Consider the following 9,317-nt stretch of genomic DNA (forward strand, 5'->3'; position numbering starts at 1 on the left):
GAATTTATTTTAAAAATATTTGAAGCAATCTTTCTTACTCTGCACTTTGCTAACTGAGTGGTACTTTAGCATCCAAATGTGGGGTGTAATACTTCACCTTAAGCCATATCTTACAACCAATTAGGGCTTTCCCCTCCACACCAGGCATACATTTCTGCTACCTTATTTGTAAAGGTTGCTACACAGGTGGAACCGTGTGGAGTGTGCTCAGGCGCCAGAGGCTTCTCCTGAACACGCGTGCCGTAAAGGTATTCACCTCTTCAGGTCTTTCTCTACACCTCTTTTGCATCTGGTCTGCTTTCTGGAGATGTTCTGACTGTATCCTCAATAGTACCAGGTCCAGGATGAGCTGGCCTGTCAGCTACATACTTGTGCTTCCTTCTCCTAGTCCTAGTCTAGGCTGGACTGGAGTAGACTGGCGGAAACTGACTCTAGAATGTTCTGCCCTCTATTATACAGAGGGTGACACCTGCCCCATCTTGTGATAGCTAAAAATATGGCCTCCGATTACCATGTGCATACAGAAAACACAGCATATATATACATTACACAGAAATATATTTGCACTTTTGTTTGCAGTATAATGCTCTTGGAGCAGGAACCTAGAAGTCTAGGAAACTAGAGTCAGAGCAGTCTCCTAAGATGAGATCAGCCTGTGAAGGGCTCCTGTATAATATTAACTCAATTTCATATCAATGCCTGTGTGGTCCTCTAGAATGTCTCCTTCCAGGAAATCTGAGTGACAACCGGACTCCCACTGGGGTCGTCCAACTTGTCCCCCAGCTCTCCTAATATCATGAACTGGGGGCCTGCTACAGAAGTGTTCCCCAGCTCCAGTCTTCAGGGTCCACCCGCTGGTCAATTTTTCCCACTTTAGTGGAAAAAATTCCTTCCTGACTCCAATCAGGCAATCAGAATAACTCCCTGGATCAACGACCCATCTCTAGTAGCTATAGCCTGTAATATTATTACACTCCAGAAATACATCCAGGCCCCTCTTGAACTTTTATTGTACTCACCATCACCACCTCCTCTGGCAGAGAGTTCCATAGTCTCACTGCTCTTACTGTAAAGAATCCTTTTCTATGTTTGTGTACAAACCTTCTTTCCTCCAGACGCAGAGGATGTCCCCTCGTCACAGTCACAGTCCTGGGGATAAATAGATGATGGGATAGATCTCTGTACTGACCCCTGATATATTTATACATAGTTATTAGATCTCCCTTCAGTCGTCTTTTTTCTAAAGTGAATAACCTTAATTTTGATAACCTTTTAGGGTACTGTAGTCCACCCATTCCAGGTACCGTGGGGTGTGCACCTGGTCATTTTCGGATATTGGGGGTTCTAGGTTCGAATCCAACCAAGGGCAACATCTGCGTAGAGTTTGTATGTTCTCCCTGTGTTTGCGTGGGTTTCCTCCGGGTACTCCGGTTTCCTACCACACTTCAAAGACATACTGATAGGGACCTTAGATTGTGAGCCCCATTGGGGACAGTTGGATGCTAATGTCTGTAAAGCCCTGTGGAATATAGTAGTGATATATAAGTGCATAAAATAAATAAATTCTGTTTTCTATCATTGAGCCAGTTACTTACCCACATGCAGACATTTTCTCCCAGTCCAAGCATTCTCATTTTATATACTAACCTTTTATGCGGTACAGTGTCAAATGCTTTGGAGAAGTCCAGATATACGACATCCATTGATTCGTCGCGGTCAAATCTAGAACTTACCTCCTCATAGAAACTGATTAAATTAGTTTGACATAGCCGATCCCTCACGAAGCCATGCTGATATGGCGTTATTTGCTTATTTTCATTGAGGTACTCCAAGATAGCATCTCTTAGAAAACCTACAAACAGTTTACCCACGACAGATGGTAAACTTACCAGTCTATAGTTTCCAGGCTCTGTTTTTGGACCATTTTTTTATATTGGCACCACATTTGATATGCGCCAATCCTGTGGAACACTTCCTGTCAGTATAAAGTGACCAAACATGTTCAGAAATAACCGTCACAGTAGATCCCAATCATTTCTGTGGGCTTTTTTTTTAATATAGCAATAGGGAAATGGTTAATATAGTAACATCTGTTGTATTGGTTTTAGTAGGTCTCTTTTTCCATGAAATTTACTGCAATTTTAAAGGGAATGTATCATGAGAAATTGACCTATTGTTTAAATCACATTTTTATGTTTAACATATTTTTAAAGAATTTTTTTAATTTTGCATGTCAATATCTATAATTAAACACAATCCATTAAATTCTGCAGTTTTTGTACTGGCCACTAAGTTTAATAATTGGTGACTGTCACTCCTTGGTCTGTACAGATCACTTTACTGCAGTTACCTGCTTATCTGCCATTCCAATCCTGCCTATAATGATATCACCTTGCTGTATAGATAAGACAGGATCCGCCATTACAATAAGTAAAACCTTATTTATTCTTTCCTTGTACAATGACCTCTGCACAGGTCTCAGAGCATGCCTAGAAAACTCTCCCATACAAGTTAATATGGCCAGCTCCAGACCATTGTCTACGACCCATGTGGCTGCTCATAAAGCAATTTTCTTAAAGGGAGTATCCAGGAAATGATAATGATGACCTATTCTCAGAATAGGTCATCATTATCACATCAGTGGGGGTCCGAGTCCCAGCACCTCCGCCGATCAGAAGTTTTAGAGAGTCATGGCACTCACCAGACCTCTGGTGAGCGCTCCAGACTCCCACCAGCTTACCAAGAACAGTACCGTACATAGCATAGCGACTGTGCTTGGTATTGCAGCTCAGTCCCATTCACTTCAAAGGAGTTCAGCTGCAACTAGGCCATGTGACCCATGTACAGTGAAGTGACATGGCCTAGGAAGATGCTTTGATGCTCAAGGAGCACCAGCTTCTTCTACCAGCTGATCTGCAGGGTGGCCTGGAGTCGGACCCCTGCTGAGCTGATATTGATGACCTATCCTGAGGATAGGTCATCAATATGTTTTCCAGGATAGGATAACTCCTTTAATGCTGTTAAGAACAGCTCAGGCAAGATGGCAGCCCCCAAGAAATAAAATGAATAAATATGCAATCAGAAAATAAAGATTAGAAAATGAACAGATTAGAAAAAAAGGATATCTATTGCTATCTGGTTTTAACTGGCAGATAACATTTTTGGTGACACATTTCCTTTAAAACTGTGAACCACTGATGCATGTTTGGTAAATGAACAGTGAAGCAGGAGACAGCCTCCACAGTGAACATTAGTCCTGCATGCCGTCATGATAAGTACTAGAGCAGAGGAAGGTCACACCCTCTTCTTCCCGTAGCTCAGTGGAGAAGACCAGCAGCTATTTCAGCTGATTACTAATCCTATTACTGGTTCAAATCCACAGCTAGGTGGTTTTTTGGAGCTTTCTGCTTTTTTACAGAAAATATATTTTTCCCAAACTTTAGGCTCATTAACTGACAGCCTCCCTAGAAGAAAGCTGATATATATTTGGAGATATCCCAGTATCTGGGTCAGCCTATAGCTCAGCGGTTACTTCTTAACTAACTTGTTGAATAAGTTCTGAAATCCTCTAGGGTTCTAAACCCGCGGGCGCTAACTGGCCTTTTTTTATTTTATTTTTTTCACTTGGTATGTTACTAAATGTGTATAGTTATTATATATGTATTAAAAAATGCAAACAGGCAGCCCACTGAAATAAATAAAAAAGAAAAAATATTTATTTACCTATGTCGACGTGATGTTTCTCAAGCAAGTGTGGGTATATTAAAATTACATATATATATATATATATATATATATATATATATGGGTTTGTTCCCAATAAAGGTCTCATTGCCGTGCTCTGACTGAACCTGGGGATGACGTGGTGTTGAGGGTAAGCGCTTCCGGGTTGTCAGGCAACGATCCATGTGACAGTGTCACATGATCGGGAGGCCGAACGGGGAGGCGCCGCCCTCCATTTCGTCATGCCTTGGGGGAGGCGCCGGGTTGCTGGTGTGCACATCGGGATAGACGTCACTTCCGGTTGCGTCTTTTCTTTGTGTACGCCGGTATCCTGGATACCGGGCATGCGCTGTGGGACCCCAGGGACGCCGAGACGCTTGCCATCCTGATACTCCACGATGTAAGTTTTTTAACCATGCGGCTATTGACCGCACAATTAGCACGTACAGGTGTTCACTATAATTAAACACAAAGCACGAGGCACTTTATATATTGGGCAGTGTTGGTTTGTTTATTTGTGAATTTTGAAAACTGCCTATGAGATGTCACTATGTATGAAAAGACTGTGATGTTATATAAAACGAATGCACATATGATTATGAAATTTTTTTTAATGTAAACTCACTATTTGTATATTGTTAATTATGCTATTACCAATTAGTCTGTTAATTGACCCACTAAGCATCATGGGTATAAATGTAGATGCTGAGACACCAATTGTTATGCTTGAGAAAGACTGCAATGAGCAGTTGAAACGTTGCACAGGGGAATAAAGCGGGTCGTTTTTCATCTTATCTTGGAGTGCTGCCTCTTCTTTGAAAAATCTACAACTTATTTGACCTTACAGCCAGAGGTTAGAGGATTTTGCACCCAGCTTCATCTGCAAGTAGTGCTGCTGCTCTCTTTGTATTATATATATATACAGTGGCGGAAATAATTATTTGACCCCTCACTGATTTTGTAAGTTTGTCCAATGACAAAGAAATGAAAAGTCTCAGAACAGTATCATTTCAATGGTAGGTTTATTGTAACAGTGGCAGATAGCACATCAAAAGGAAAATCGAAAAAATAACTTTAAATAAAAGATAGCAACTGATTTGCATTTCATTGAGTGAAATAAGTATTTGAACCCCTACCAACCATTAAGAGTTCTGGCTCCCACAGAGTGGTTAGACACTTCTACTCAATTAGTCACCCTCATTAAGGACACCTGTCTTAACTAGTCACCTGTATAAAAGACACCTGTCCACAGAATCAATCAATCAAGCAGACTCCAAACTCTCCAACATGGGAAAGACCAAAGAGCTGTCCAAGGATGTCAGAGACAAAATTGTAGACCTGCACAAGGCTGGAATGGGCTACAAAACCATTAGCAAGAAGCTGGGAGAGAAGGTGACAACTGTTGGTGCGATTGTTCGAAAATGGAAGGAGCACAAAATGACCATCAATCGACCTCGCTCTGGGGCTCCACGCAAGATCTCACCTCGTGGGGTGTCAATGGTTCTGAGAAAGGTGAAAAAGCATCCTAGAACTACACGGGAGGAGTTAGTTAATGACCTCAAATTAGCAGGGACCACAGTCACCAAGAAAACCATTGGAAACACATTACACCGCAATGGATTAAAATCCTGCAGGGCTCGCAAGGTCCCCCTGCTCAGGAAGGCACATGTGCAGGCCCGTCTGAAGTTTGCCAATGAACACCTGAATGATTCAGAGAGTGACTGGGAGAAGGTGCTGTGGTCTGATGAGACCAAAATAGAGCTCTTTGGCATTAACTCAACTCGCTGTGTTTGGAGGAAGAAAAATGCTGCCTATGACCCCCAAAACACCGTCCCCACCGTCAAGCATGGGGGTGGAAACATTTTGCTTTGGGGGTGTTTTTCTGCTAAGGGCACAGGACAACTTATTCGCATAAACGGGAAAATGGACGGAGCCATGTATCGTGAAATCCTGAGCGACAACCTCCTTCCCTCTGCCAGGAAACTGAAAATGGGTCGTGGATGGGTGTTCCAGCACGACAATGACCCAAAACATACAGCAAAGGCAACAAAGGAGTGGCTCAAGAAGAAGCACATTAAGGTCATGGAGTGGCCTAGTCAGTCTCCGGACCTTAATCCAATCGAAAACCTATGGAGGGAGCTCAAGCTCAGAGTTGCACAGAGACAGCCTCGAAACCTTAGGGATTTAGAGATGATCTGCAAAGAGGAGTGGACCAACATTCCTCCTAAAATGTGCGCAAACTTGGTCATCAATTACAAGAAACGTTTGACCTCTGTGCTTGCAAACAAGGGTTTTTCCACCAAGTATTAAGTCTTTTTTTGTTAGAGGGTTCAAATACTTATTTCACTCAATGAAATGCAAATCAGTTGCTATCTTTTATTTAAAGTTATTTTTTCGATTTTCCTTTTGATGTGCTATCTGCCACTGTTACAATAAACCTACCATTGAAATGATACTGTTCTGAGACTTTATTTCTTTGTCATTGGACAAACTTACAAAATCAGTGAGGGGTCAAATAATTATTTCCGCCACTGTATACATATATACACACACACAAAGTGCATGTGCAAATCATTACAGATCAAATAACATAATTAAGTCTCATAATCCAAAATAAAGTGCAAAGTACGCCTGGACCTGTCGGTACCCAAATATTTTGTGGAATTTAAACATAGTGAACATCAATTACGTTTTTGTATCATTGTTAATTTTCCACCTCTTAGAAGAGGTGGGAACAGATCAATGGTTCAAAGTAGAAAGGAACTTCAATGGATTCATAGACTCAATACCCTGAAACCTAAGCTTCTCTTGTGTGCAATGGATTAATTTGTAAAGTATTTCTATAAGTAGAAATATGTAGTACATATATTGATTCTTTTTTCTCTCTCTTTATACAGCCAGATTCTGGGGATGGACTCGACATATGACTCGCTGGGGGATTGACATTTTGTTCTTTACCCGTTTTTCTTTTTATTATGTATACATTGATTTACTTTTTATCATGTACCGGTCGGATTTTGGGTTGTTGGCAGAGGAACATATGAAATTGGTGGCCTTTTTGCTTTCTCCGCCTTTTAATTTATTTTAGTATTTTTTTATTTCTTGTGTTTTATTTTTATTTTAGGATAGTGATGGTGACAATATTTGATGGACTCCTATATATGAGTGGTAAAAGCTATGTGACAGGCTCCTCCACGTTGGGGGGGGGGGGGTTCCCGTCAGGGCTTTTCCTTTGGTAGGATTATACATATCCTGTAATTGGGGTTTGCTTCTCTAACCTCCACTCTTTAGGCGTTATCTTATATATGGTGCACTGATATTACTGGATTATATGGCGTCCTTGCACCTCAGGAGATTCCTGATTACCCCTCTAGTGTCTTAAGAATCTAAGCAAGAGTGGCCCTAATACTATCCTGTATTTATCTCTTGGCACTTTCTGACTGATACTTTGCCCATTTGCAAGATGGTGCATCCAGTTTAACTGGTTCTATTGCACCTGAGCTAGATAGTCTTCAAGTGGTAGGTGTCATTCCCTACTCCAATATGGCTGCCGTTTTTCTCAGTCTGGTGATGCGCATGTCACACTTGCGCGGACCGCACAAACTTTTCCTCTTGTTCTTCAACAAACTCTGACATGCTCACTGGCATCTAATGAATGCTGGAGTATGGCGCGCTTATATGTTGTTTCTTCCTCCCTGGTGACTCATCTTCTGGTCATCATACAGGCTGGCATTATATACATATGGTATTCACAGATATTATCAGTTTTTTTAATGAGTGTTAATTAGGCTATTATGAACTTCTGTATTATGATATTTATTCTTGCATCATTTTTATCACTGTCATCATGTTTACATTATATTCACACAGTATGTATTTTTGCAATTGCACTTTATCTATGCACTGTACTTTGCACTTTACTCTGGATTGTGAGACTTAATTATGTTATTTGATCTGTAATGATTTGCACATGCACTTTGTATGTATATATATACAGTGTATATATATATATATATTTGTGGTCATGGCTGCGGATGAGAGAACCTTGTGGGAGAAGTGGGGATCAGGCCTGACCTGTTTACTTACCTCTAACCTGGACTGAATGGCTGGTGGTGTGCCCTTAGCCATGAACGAGGGTAGGCCTATAAGGGGGCACACCCTGGTAAGATATAGAAATAAGGGAGGGTGGGAGGGGCACAGAGAGCTCACGGGCATCGGAGGATAGCGCGCCTTGCATTTAAAGGCACCTCCGCCCCTCCCACAAATACAGGCTGACTTGTCAAACTTAACTACTTGTGGTCATGGCTGCGGATGAGAGAACCTTTTGGGAGAAGTGGGGATCAGGCCTAACCTGTTTACTTACCTCTAACCTGGACTGAATGGCTGGTGGTGTGCCCTTGGCCATGAACGAGGGTAGGCATATAAGGGGGCAAAGAGCAAGCCAGGTAGCGTAGAAAGGAGTTTATTAGAAATGCAGCAAGTCATAAAACCAAACTACAGAAAGCCTCAGATATCTCCACGTGAGGGTTCGGAATGTACTGACCATATCATGAAGAGTGCCAGCGACCCATCTTTTGAATGATGTGAGCTGGAACATAGTGCTTTGAAGCTGCGGATGCAGCCCCAAAGGAATGCCCCAAAATGGTTTTCGAGTCATACCCTAAACCAGCCGCTAGTAAGCGGATGTGCGAAATGAACTGGGATGAAGTGATGGACCTAACCTTGAACGGGAGCAAAGGGCTGTCTTGGGCCGAGTCGCCCAAAGCCGCCAGTAATTTCACTTCTGAGGGAATTAAAAGAATAGCCAAGTAAGTGTGCATGCTGGTAGTTGTAGTTTCACAGCAGCTGGAGTGCCGAAGCTGGCTGATCCCTGGTCTAGTCCCATTAGGCTTGCACCTCTTAGATTTTTTTTTTTGCTTTGGTGCTGCAATTTTTCTGCTTTATTTTTGTTCTGTTTCAATAGTCTTTATTGAGTTTTGCATTATGTGTGTGTGGTAGGCTAGAGCTACATAGAGGCTTTTTTTTAGAACCCTACCGATCTATTTTACATAAAATTACATAACATTTATTACCTATCAACAGGACAGGTAATGTATGTACGGATGGAGTATGTACAGCAGTCAGACTGCCAGCAATCATGTGTTATCTAATCTAAGCAAATACCTTCAATTGCTTTTCAATGGCTTTTGTCTCAAGATAACGCAATGAGTTAAGAAATTTGAGTTAAAAGCTGGAGCGCTAACCCTGCTACATCTGTATATGATTGCTGGCAGTCTGACTGCTGAGACCTCCACCCATCACAATAATCTCCTGTGTGACTGGAATGGTGATATGCATGAGTCACCACCGCCCCATTCACTGCTTTGGGACTGATGGATATAGCAGAAAGGTTGAACCACCATCAGTTGGATAGGTAATAAATGTTAGTAATGGAAAATCCTCTTTAGGCCAGGGACACATCACAGAAAATCCAGAGGAGAAATCCACGGTGGTTTTTGCGGCATTTCTGCCGCAAAAAGTGCACGAGAAAACGCAACAAAACCACATGTATTACATACTCTGAAATTCTCATCCACTTTGCTGGTACTGTACAA

This window comes from Bufo bufo, chromosome 2 (genome assembly GCF_905171765.1).
Source record: "Bufo bufo chromosome 2, aBufBuf1.1, whole genome shotgun sequence".
NCBI classification, from domain to species: Eukaryota; Metazoa; Chordata; class Amphibia; order Anura; family Bufonidae; genus Bufo; species Bufo bufo.